General features: G+C 44.3%; 1 protein-coding gene across 2 annotated transcripts in view; it reads left to right on the forward strand.

The window, feature by feature from the left end:
- The first annotated feature begins 3,105 nt into the window (after positions 1–3,105).
- LOC128595857 (zinc finger protein 83-like) overlaps positions 3,106–12,580 on the forward strand; it is a 30,770-nt gene continuing 21,295 nt past the window's right edge. For both annotated transcript variants that reach the window (XM_053604930.1, XM_053604931.1), the window contains exons 1-2: positions 3,106–3,239; positions 11,812–11,927. The gene's annotated coding sequence lies outside the window, so the exon portion shown is untranslated. The remainder of the gene's footprint in view (positions 3,240–11,811; positions 11,928–12,580) is intronic.

Consider the following 12,580-nt stretch of genomic DNA (forward strand, 5'->3'; position numbering starts at 1 on the left):
GGGAGCTCCCATTTTTCAAGCTCAGGTGAGCTCAGACATCAGACTCCCATCTCCAGGCACAAACATGTTGCAGGCCATGCCCTCTGAGCCCTTTGTTCAGGTCATGAACAAAGCAGTCCCAAATGTTTTGGATGGCTCCACCCTGACTAGGGAGCACATGCCCTAATGCCTTCCCCAGACAAAAAACGGCTACAAAGACCTAATAACCTTGCCCAACATGAGGGACTACATTCATTCATTTGCTAGAACACCTATTCAGTTTATAAAGGTATTTTTCCATCTACCAAGTCCTGGCCAAAATATCTCTCAGGGCCAATTATTTACCCCTAGACAAAGGACTCATGCAGGAAACCTCCAACCTGGGTCTCCTCCCCCCTTCCAGAGGCTGTTCACCTTGGAGACATGCTGTTGATATGGAAGAAGCCCTTCCCATCATGAGATTTATACTTTCTCCCTCAGATTTTCAAGGGCCATCCAGAGCTCAATGGACTGCCCGAACCACAACATTTTCCAAGGTATGACCCCTCTGCCAATAGCTCTGGCATCGGTCAATCCCTCTGCATGCCCCTCAGTCCAACAAAATCCCATTTAATCACTGATCTGTGGCTTGTGGGCTCAATTCTCAAATTCCTGAGACCAAGGACTCACTGAAGAAATTCCACTAACAAAACCACAACACAGTCATCCTTTCTAATGTCTTTTCATTTCCCCCCAATTCCCACATGGCCAGAGACAGACAGCGGAAAACCTGGAACTTCCAGTTTCTCTCAGAATAGCCACAGGGCAAAGTTGGAGCAGGGAAGAAGCAGACACCCACACATTTGTTTCACCCTGTGAAGAAGGGTGGGGTCGAAACCTGACCTATTGTTACCCATCTCAGTCAGTCTCCAAGAATGCACATGCACACAATTCCAACTCACTTCTTAACCTGGGCAGCCTCGGTTTCCCACTCGAGCTGCCACTTAGCCATAGGAAGCAAACCAACAATCCTCTAGGCCCTGTGAAGGGAGGTCAACTCCACCCTTGGAGTTCTCTCAGTCACACCACATCCACAAACTCTCATACAGACCTGCTAGCAGTCGAATGCCAAAGGAGTTGATCAGGCTCCATCTTCCACTAAAACTATAGTGGGACCCCCAGATCAATCATACCTTACCTTAGACGTCTCCCTGTGTAGGTACCCGTTCCTGCATGCCAGTTCCTCCCAGTGTTTGACTCCTTGATTCCCACCGAGTGGATCCTTTCTCCACCCAGCTGAGACATCCACACAGGGATGCCAAGTTGCCTCCCTGGCACACTCAGTGGTTCTTGTCGCCCAGGCTGATCAGGGGCCCCCAAATGGGTGTCCAGAGGATTGGTGGCAACTACCAGTTCTCTGGTGCATGTTCTCTCCAATGGTGACCTTGCTCCCCAGTCAGGGAACCAAAAATGTTGCAGGAAGACGAGGCCCAACAGAGAGAAACAGCACCCAAACACCATGTTTATAAACGAAAGGGCTTTATTCACCAGCCGGGAGCATAAGGCATAGAATTCCAAATGGCCATGCTTCCCAATTGGCTTGGTCTTTCCCTTTTTATCAACAGTCAAAAAGTTCCACCCCACAGCTGCCACCCCTCTCATTGGCCAGTTTGAATCAAGAGGGAGATGCTATTCCAGCTCCTATAGTACTACAGGATTTCACAGAACTTGGAAATTTCCAAGTTCCAGGAAGTTAAGTTTACAAATTCCCAAGAGCTGAGTCACCGTGGAGAGGACCCTGCAGGTGTATCCTTGAGGTTTCCTTGAGAAGACCTGTTCTCCTAGACCTCACCCTGCTGGGGTATCCTCTCTCAAGAGGATGCCTTGAGCTCAAGATTTTAAGGTGGCTGTGTGCTATGATACCATATTCACTGTACCCAGGTGACAGAGTAAGATATTCGCTCTTAAAATATATTTATATAGATATACGTATATAAAACAATTTTTAAAAATGTATATTCTAACGACCCTCATATTGAACTGACATTCACATGGATTTACAGAACGTATTGATGTGAGCCTACAATAAGGCCAACAAATTTTAATTTAAAGGTACATAATCTCAGCTTGGCGCCTGTGGCTCAAGCGACTAAGGTGCCAGCCACATACACCTGAGCTGGAGGGTTCCAATCCAGCCCGGGCCACCAAACAACAATGACAGCTGTAACCAAAAAATAGCCGGGCATTGTGGCAGGCGCCTCCCTGGCATGCTCAGTGGTTCACATCACCCAGGTTGATCAGTCCCCACCCCACCCCCATGGTTGTCTAAAGACCTTCATATTGAACTTACATTCACAGGAATTTATGGTACATTCAGAAGTAGTGTGAAGAACACCTACGTAATTCCCATTTACATTCAAGAGTTAGTGCTTTTCAAAGCATTCCTTGGTGACCACCTTAATCAGCCCTGAACCCTACAGGCCCCTACAGGGTTGTCCTTCTGACAGTCTCTGAAACTGAGCTTGGGCTTGAAGCCCTCCTTCTGGAATGAACTGGGAATAGAAACAGAAAGGATTTCTAGTGTGTTCTGTCGGGCATCAGCCTGAAACTGAACATTCAGACAGGGAAGGTTGTGCAATTCACAATGTAGTTTGCCTCTCCTACACAGACATTCCTGGATATTTAATGTGATTACAGGACTTAATTTTTTTTTTTTGGAGACAGAGCCTCAAGCTGTTACCCTGGGTAGAGTGGCTCGGCCTCACAGCTCACAGCAACCTCCAACTCCTGGGCCCAAGCGATTCTCCTGCCTCTGCTGGGACTACAGGCGCCCACCACAACGCCTGGCTATTTTTTGGTTGCAGGCCTCATTGTTGTTTGGAGGGCCGGGCTGGATTCGAACCCGCCAGCTCAGGTTTATGTGGCTGGCGCCTTAGCCGCTTGAGCCACAGGCGCCGCGACAGAACTTAATTTTAATTCCAGAAACGTTCCTGGATTTAATCACCACCGGACGTTGACGCTCCTAGCTACATTCCAATTCCCTAACTACTGCACAGCTCCTGCTGCTTCCTATGTTTTGTCCCATAAACGCCTGAAATTGGGCACCTTGGGAAACAAAAACATTAGAAACGTAGGCCCCGCCCAGACCCGCCCCGCTCACGCGGCCCCGCCCCTTGTCCGTGCCCGCCCACAAGCTGTCCAGTTCCGCGCCTCTCCTGCCTGCGCAGTTCCTGCAGAACCGGAAGCCGCTGACTGGAACGGAGGCGAGCTGCGGCCGGCAGGTGAGTTTCTCTTTGCGATCACGTGTTTGCTTCCCAACCCCCGAGCCCCTCTATACCCGGGTTTCTGGGGTCGTAGCCACCTCAGACCCCCGCGCGGCTCCTTCCACTCCGAGTCAATTCACGTCCCAGTGAGCGTCCCGGGTCGCTTCCCTGTGAACTGAGTCGCCCTGAGGCAGGTCCTGGCCCCGGTCTTTCTGCCACAGGCATGGGAGACACCCCATTTTGCACCGTGTCGCTCCTAAAGCCCCTGGGTGACCCCTGCACTCCCTCCGCGCCCCCTAAATTCCTCACTTGGGAGGGGGTTCACGCACTTCCGGGTCCCCGGCCTCGCCCGAGTGTCCTTGGGTGGGCAGCGCCGCAGCCCCGCTCTCCCGGAGCCCCGTCCCGTCCCTGTTCCGGGGGTTCTGCAGACCCCACCTCTGCCCTAATCCGTCCCCTCATCCCTACCCCGCCATTGTTCTTGGCGAGTCAGCTCCCTGGGACAAGTCCTCAGTCCTTACAGTTCCTGTAAGTGGCGTGTGACACCAAATGTCCTCTCAGAGGTAATTCTTGTGCGCTGTTCAGGCGAGCATGTTATTCCTATTTATTAGGAATGTTATTCCTATTTATTATGATGAATGTGTGGAGTAACAGAGACGGAGAGGAAGAGGGAGGAAATAGGAAAACTTAGAGGAAGAGTGAGGGAGACCCAAGGAGAGAAGAAACCCTAGAAAAGTGAGGCCCCTGAGAACAGAGGGCTCTCCAGAAGGCCCCAAGGCCAAACCTGCAAGGTTCCCCCCGTGGTGACTCAGCTTTGAGAATTTTTTTTTTTTTTTTTTTTTTTTTTTTTTTTTTTGAGTTCTTTTTTTTTTTTTTTTTTTTTATTTATTTTATTTATTTATTTTTTTTATTGTTGGGGATTCATTGAGGGTACAATAAGCCAGGTTACACTGATTGCAATTGTTAGGTAAAGTCCCTCTTGCAATCATGTCTTGCCCCCATAAAGTGTGACACACACCAAGGCCCCACCCACCTCCCTCCTTCCCTCTTTCTGTTTCCCCCCCATAACCATAATTGTCATTAATTGTCCTCATATCAAAATTGAGTACATAGGATTCATGCTTCTCCATTCTTGTGATGCTTTACTAAGAATAATATCTTCCACGTCCATCCAGGTTAATACGAAGGATGTAAAGTCTCCATTTTTTTTAATGGCTGAATAGTATTCCATGGTATACATATACCACAGCTTGTTAATCCATTCCTGGGTTGGTGGGCATTTAGGCTGTTTCCACATTTTGGCGACTGTAAATTGAGCTGCAATAAACAGTCTAGTACAAGTGTCCTTATGATAAAAGGATTTCTTTCCTTCTGGGTAGATGCCCAGTAATGGGATTGCAGGATCAAATGGGAGGTCTAGCTTGAGTGCTTTGAGGATTCTCCATACTTCCTTCCAGAAAGGTTGTACTAGTTTGCAGTCCCACCAGCAGTGTAAAAGTGTTCCCTTCTCTCCACATCCACGCCAGCATCTGCAGTTTTGAGATTTTGTGATGTGGGCCATTCTCACTGGGGTTAGATGATATCTCAGGGTTGTTTTGATTTGCATTTCTCTAATATATAGAGATGATGAACATTTTTTCATGTGTTTGTTAGCCATTCGTCTGTCGTCTTTAGAGAAAGTTCTATTCATGTCTCTTGCCCATTGATATAAGGGATTGTTGGCTTTTTTCATGTGGATTAATTTGAGTTCTCTATAGATCCTAGTTATCAAGCTTTTGTCTGATTGAAAATATGCAAATATCCTTTCCCATTGTGTAGGTTGTCTCTTTGCTTTGGTTATTGTCTCCTTAGCTGTACAGAAGCTTTTCAGTTTAATGAAGTCCCATTTGTTTATTTTTGTTGTTGTTGCAATTGCCATGGCAGTCTTCTTCATGAAGTCTTTCCCCAGGCCAATATCTTCCAGTGTTTTTCCTATGCTTTCTTGGAGGATTTTTATTGTTTCATGCCTTAAGTTTAAGTCCTTTATCCATCTTGAATCAATTTTTGTGAGTGGGGAAAGGTGTGGGTCCAGTTTCAGTCTTTTACATGTAGACATCCAGTTCTCCCAACACCATTTATTGAATAGGGAGTCTTTCCCCCAAGGTATGTTCTTGTTAGGTTTATCAAAGATTAGGTGGTTGTAAGATGTTAGTTTCATTTCTTGGTTTTCCATTCGATTCCAAGTGTCTATGTCTCTGTTTTTGTGCCAGTACCATGCTGTCTTGACCACTATGGCTTTGTAGTATAGACTAAAATCTGGTATGCTGATGCCCCCAGCTTTATTTTTATTACAGAGAACTGCCTTAGCTATACGGGGTTTTTTCCAGTTCCATACAAAACGCAGAATCATTTTTTCCAAATCTTGAAAGTATGATGTTGGTATTTTGATAGGAATGGCATTGAATAGGTAGATTGCTTTGGGAAGTATGGACATTTTAACAATGTTGATTCTTCCCATCCATGAGCATGGTATGTTCTTCCATTTGTTAATATCCTCTGCTATTTCCTTTCTGAGGATTTCATAGTTTTCTTTATACAGGTCCTTCACCTCCTTCGTTAGGTATATTCCTAGGTATTTCATTTTCTTTGAGACTATGGTGAAGGGAGTTGTGTCCTTAATTAGCTTCTCATCTTGACTGTTATTGGTGTACACAAAGGCTACTGACTTGTGGACATTGATTTTATATCCTGAAACATTACTGTATTTTTTGATGACTTCTACGAGTCTTGTGGTTGAGTCTTTGGGGTTCTCTAAGTATAAGATCATGTCGTCAGCAAAGAGGGAGAGTTTGACCTCCTCTGCTCCCATTTGGATTCCCTTTATTTCCTTGTCTTGCCTAATTGTATTGGCTAGAACTTCCAGCACTATGTTGAATAGTAAAGGTGACAGAGGACAACCTTGTCTGGTTCCAGTTCTAAGAGGAAAAGCTTTCAGTTTTACTCCATTCAGTAAAATATTGGCTGTGGGTTTGTCATAGATAGCTTCAATCAGTTTTAGAAATGTGCCACCTATGCCTATACTCTTCAGTGTTCTAATTAGAAAAGGATGCTGGATTTTATCAAATGCTTTTTCTGCATCTATTGAGAGGATCATGTGATCTTTATTTTTGCCTCTGTTAATATGGTGGATAACGTTTATAGACTTGCGTATGTTAAACCAGCCTTGCATCCCTGGGATGAAGCCTACTTGATCATGATGAATGACTTTTTTGATGATAAGCTGTAATCTATTGGCTAGGATTTTGTTGAGAATTTTTGCGTCTATGTTCATGAGTGAGATTGGTCTGAAATTCTCCTTTTTGTTTGGGTCTTTTCCTGGTTTTGGTATCAGGGTGATGTTTGCTTCATAGAATGTGTTGGGGAAGATTCCTTCTTCCTCAATTTTTTGGAATAATTTCTGCAGTACAGGAATAAGCTCTTCCTTGAAGGTTTGATAGAATTCTGGAGTGAAGCCATCTGGACCAGGGCATTTTTTGGTTGGAAGCTTTTTTATTGTTTCTTTGATCTCAGTGCTTGAAATTGGTCTGTTCAGGAGCTCTATTTCTTCCTGGCTGAGTCTAGCGAGAGGGTGTGATTCCAAATATTGATCCATTTCCTTCACATTGTCAAATTTCTGGGCATAGAGTTTCTGGTAGTATTCAGAGATGATCTCTTGTATCTCTGTGGGATCAGTTGTTATTTCCCCTTTATCATTTCTGATTGAGGTTACTAGAGATTTTACTTTTCTATTCCTGGTTAGTCTGGCCAATGGTTTATCTATTTTATTTATTTTTTCAAAAAACCAACTCCTTGTTTCATTAATTTTCTGAATGATTCTTTTGTTTTCAATTTCATTGATCTCTGATTTGATTTTGGATATTTCTTTTCTTCTACTGAGTTTAGGCTTAGATTGTTCTTCTTTTTCCAATTCCATAAGATCTCTTGTGAGATTGTTGATGTGCTCTCTTTCTGTTTTTCGAATGTAGGCATCTAAAGCGATGAATTTTCCTCTCAAAACTGCTTTTGCAGTATCCCACAGGTTTTGGTAGCTTGTGTCTTCATTGTTGTTATGCTCAAGGAAGTTAATGATTTCCTGTTTTATTTCTTCCTGCACCCATCTGTTATTCAACAGAAGATTGTTTAGTTTCCATGCCTTTGGGTGGGGTCGAGCATTTTTGTTAGAGTTGAGTTCCACCTTTAGTGCCTTATGGTCTGAGAAGATACAAGGTAAAATTTCAATTCTTTTGATTCTGTTGATATTTGTTTTGTGTCCCAGGATATGATCAATTTTGGAGAATGTTCCATGGGGTGATGAGAAGAATGTATATTCTTTATCTTTGGGATGGAGTGTTCTATATGCGTCTATCAAGCACAGTTGTTCTAGAGTCTCATTTAAGTCTCTTATATCCTTGTTTAATTTCTGTTTAGAGGATCTGTCCAGCTCTGTAAGAGGAGTGTTAAAGTCCCCTGTTATGATGGTATTATCAGATATCATATTGCTCAGACTGAGTAAGGTCTGCTTCAAGAATCTGGGAGCATTTAAATTGGGTGCATAAATATTTAGAATTGAAATGTCTTCTTGTTGTATTTTTCCCTTGACCAATATAAAGTGACCATCTTTGTCTTTTTCGACTTTAGTTGCTTTAAATCCACATGTGTCTGAAAATAAGATTGCAACTCCTCTTTTCTTCTGAATTCCATTTGCCTGAAAAATTGTCTTCCAACCCTTGACTCGGAGCTTTAATTTGTCTTTTGAAGCCAGGTGTGTTTCTTGCAGACAGCAAATGGATGGCTTGTGTTTTTTAATCCAGTCAACCAATCTATGTCTCTTCAGTGGGGAATTCAAGCCATTAACATTTATTGAGATAATTGACAAGTGTGGTAGTATTCTATTCATCTTATTTTGTGAGAGTCCATTGCTTAGTTTTATCTTTTGCATCAGTGTGGAGGTTAGGTTCTGTCCTTTAATTTCTGAGTTCTTACTTTGCTGCTGATCCATTGTGGTGGTCAGTGTGCAGAACAGGTTGAAGTATTTCCTGTAGAGCTGGTCTTGTTGTGGCGAATTTCCTCAATGTTTGTATATCCGTAAATGATTTGATTTGTCCGTCAATTTTGAAGCTTAGCTTAGCAGGGTACAGAATTCTGGGCTGAAAATTGTTCTGTTTAAGTAGATTAAAGGTAGATGACCATTGTCTTCTTGCTTGGAAAGTTTCATTAGAGAAGTCTGCGGTCAATCTGATGGATTTGCCCCTGTAGGTTAACTGGCGCTTACTCCTGGCAGCTTGCAGAATCTTTTCTTTGGTCTTGACTTTGGACAGGTTCATCACAATGTGTCTTGGAGAAGCTCGGTTAGAGTTGAGGCGACCTGGGGTCCGATATCCCTCTGAAAGCAGTGTGTCAGAATCTTTGGTGATATTTGGGAAATTTTCTTTTATAATATTCTCTAGTATGGCTTCCATTCCTCTGGGGCATTCTTCTTCCCCTTCTGGAATTCCTATAACTCGTATGTTGGAACGCTTCATAAAGTCCCATAATTCTGACAGTGAACGTTCTGCTTTCTCTCTCTTCTTTTCTGCCTCTTTTACTATCTGAGTTATCTCAAAAACTTTGTCTTCTACCTCTGAAATTCTTTCTTCTGCATGGTCTAACCTGTTGCTGATACTTTCCATTGCATCTTTAAGTTCCCTGATTGACTGTTTCATTTCCTTCAGCTCTGCTATATCCTTTTTATATTCTTCATATCGTTCATCTCTTATTTGATTCTGTTTTTGAATTTCCTTTTGGTTATTTTCCACTTTATTAACAGTTTCCTTCATTGTTTCCATCATTTCCTTCATTGTTTTCAACATGTGTATTCTAAATTCCCTTTCTGTCATTCCTAACATTTCTGTATAGGTGGAATCCTCTGCAGTAGCTACCTCATGGTCCCTTGGCGGGGTAGTTCTGGACTGGTTCTTCATGTTGCCTGGAGTTTTCTGCTGATTCTTCCTCATGGGTGATTTCTTTTATCTGTTTACTTGCCCTAATTTTCCTTTCACTTCCTCTTGCTCTTTAAGTTCTTGTGCCTGTGGACTAAGGGTTACAGGACCAGAAGGGTGAGAAGGTTTAAGAGCAAAAAAGTGATGAAAGAAATGAGGACCAAGTGATAAGAAAAAGAAAAAAAAAAAAAAAATGAAAAAAAAGAAAAATAGAGAAAGGAGAGTGGTTGGGTGAAAGGAATATTGACAAAAAGAAGAGAGGCACAGAAAGAGGGAGACAGAGCAATATAGGTGTACAGTAGGGTACTTTGATACAACCTTAAAAAAAAAAAACACCTTCTGGGGGTGCCCAGTGGGGTGGTTCCCTTGAGGTCAGCAGCTCTTTGCTAACCTGATCAGACACAGTACCCCACCTCCACCAAGTAGAGAGGAAAGACAAAAATGCTATAAATCAAACCAAAACAAGCAAACAGAAAACTTTACGGGATAAAATTGGCTGGAAAAACCAAATAATAGTGGTAGAAACACTAACAAAAATGAAGTTCTGATTATTGAAATAGGCAGCAATGGGAAATTATAATTAAACTAGAAAAATTGAGAAAGAAAAAGGATGTGTATGGAAAAGGTTGAACTTAAAAAACAAAACAACAATCTAGAACGTCAAAATAAACAAAAAAAACAACCAAACCAAAAAAAAAAAACCAAACAAACAAAAAAAAACATACACGCAACCAAAAACAAAGCAGTATGTATATGGAATTGAATATTGTCTGGGCAACACGTGGTCTTCTGGGGTATGAGATGTTAATCACAGTTCTGATACGACTGGAGGCTGCTAGTTTCTCGAACCCCAGCAGGTAGACACCCTAAATCTCTCTTCAGCCCACTTAAAAGGCACTTTGAACTTGTTCACTTACTGAGCAGAAGCTTTCTCAGGGAAGTGCTTGTTGCTGGAATCACTGCTGAAGTGGCCATCCACTTACCCTGTGTGTCAAAACTGGTCTCCCTCTGCCCCCGAGGGTTAGGGCTGCAAGGCAGCTCAGACCCCGCCCTTAGGCTACTTGGTCGCTGGGTTACCAGCTCCCACCCAATTCCAGCTCTGCGACCCTGAGGGCGGAGCTTGCCAGGGCAGATCGCTCACAATGTCTGCCTGTGACCCAGAGCTAAACTCTATTAGCTCCGTCTGGCTCAGCGGCTCAGACTGGGGCCCTAGACAAAGGCCAAAGTTCTCCGCTCTCCCGCTCAGGCTCTCCCCAAGGCAGTTCAGCTGAGTGCCAAGTCCAAAGACACCAAAACAGTTCACAGGTAAGGCCTTTCTGGTTTGCAGTCTCGCTGCTACTGAACTTACAGTTGCGGGCGGGTTTAGGCGGATTGAACACACGCGACCACTTGCCGGTTTTCCACTGTTTTAGTCCTCCTCTTGGGGTCCAGAAGTCTCTCGCTGACTCCCTGTATCCTCTCAGGGGTGATGATAGGCAGATCCCACCAGCCAGAGATGCCTGGAGTCCTATATCCCCAGACTCACGGTGCCCAGATGCAAGGAAGCTGTTACTCGGCTGCCATCTTGCTCCACCCTCAGCTTTGAGAATTTTAAGACACTTAACTTCCTGGGACCTGGAAACTAATACTCGGTTCCAAGTCTGTAAAAGTCACAGCGGGCTTCTCTAGCTTGATACAAAGTCACCAATGCGAAAGGTCCCCTTGGGCTGGAACTTTCGACTGGACATAAAAAGAGGATGGAGCGGAGCCAGTTTGGGAGTGCGGCCATTTTGGACTCTATCAGCATTTGCTCCCCTGGTTGGAATAAAGCCCGTCCTCTTTTAAATTGCAGCCCTTCCGATTTTTTTTTCTTTCTTTCTTTTTTTTTTTTTTTTTTGAGACAGAGGTGGCATCCAACTTTTGTGCTTAACCAATTCTCTTGCCTCAGCCTCCAAAGTAGCTAGGACTACAGGCCCCCGCCACAACGCCCATCTATTTTTTGTTGTAGTTGTTATTGTTCAGCAGGCCCAGGCTTGGTTCCAACCCGTCCCCGTTGGTGTATGTGGCCGGCACTGTAACCACTATGCTACAAGCGCCAAGTCGAGCCCTTCCTCTTTTGAAGAGGGTGTTTGGGTGTTCTTTCTCTCCTCTGGGCCTCGACTTTCTGCAACACCATGAATACTGTCCACTAGAGGACATGGCAGGGATTTGCAAAGAGACTGGAGAGTGAAAGGGAAGGTATAAGATAGCAGTGGAGCCAATCAAGTCACAAAGCCTGATGTACAGCCAATAGCTAAAGTTTATTTGGTCCCTCAGTGAAGGTGGGCTGAGACTCAATAGGTACCATCTTGGAAAACCAAGAGTGCTTACCTTTTAAAGGTTTTAGGTAGACTGAGTAGGGAGAGTGTTACTTTGGTGTCCTAGTGACTGTTGCAATATAGGATTCCAGCTGGCTTCCTGCTGAGACCATTCTGTTTAAGGTTCAGCCTCCCCTGGTGCCATTGTGTTCCATAGTTCCTCCTTCCTTCTGGTTGAGTTCCTGAAGGGGTTGGTTTCAGCAGAGGTCACTGAACAACCAAGATGGAATTGGATAATGTATGCTTGCTCTGATTTTGCAGTGCTTCTGACAGACTTATCAGAAGGAAGGACACCAGCGATTGTGGGGAGCATAAGGGGAAGTCCCTGAAGCAGTTTCTGGAAAACCTCAATGTCCTGACAGTTGAAGAAAACCAAGGTAGGGCCATTGGCAGCAAATGGAGAGGTGTCTCAGACAGAGGGTCCTGGGAGGGCAGGAATGATTGGGAGTCAGGGCAGACAGGGAAGCCTAGTTCTGGGACACCAGAAGTGGGTACCTGGTGACCAGGAGAACATACATGGAACCAAAGCTGGATGGGAGAGAAGACTGGGTGTGTAACAGGGAAGAGGAAATTTAACAGGGGGAGCAGCTGGGGAAAAAAGAGGGAGAGGTAAGTGAGACTGGGATAGTCAGAAGATTGGGGAGAAAGAGCTGCAAAAGGTAACACCTTTTACAAACGGAGCAGAACAGTTAAAAAAAGAATAGAAGGAAGACAGGGAGAAAGAGCAAGGGTGGGGGGGCAACAAAATGAGCAGAAGCCCAGGGGGAGCCACAGAGGAGAAGAGAAAAGTAAGAGCAGGGGAGAGAAGGTGAGGATGAGAGGTTTGTGGAGAATTACGGGGAGAAACACAAGGAAATGAAGACCGTAGGGCCCTAATCCCAGATGAATCTTTTTTCTTTTTTTGAGACAGAGCCTCAAGCTGTCACCCTGGGTAGAGTGCCATGGCATCATAGCTGACAGCAAACTCAAACTCTTGGGCTTGACCCATTCTCTTGCCTCAGCCTCCCAAGTAGCTGGGACTACAGGCTCC

The sequence above is a fragment of the Nycticebus coucang genome, chromosome 10, assembly GCF_027406575.1.
Source record: "Nycticebus coucang isolate mNycCou1 chromosome 10, mNycCou1.pri, whole genome shotgun sequence".
Lineage (NCBI taxonomy): Eukaryota > Metazoa > Chordata > Mammalia > Primates > Lorisidae > Nycticebus > Nycticebus coucang.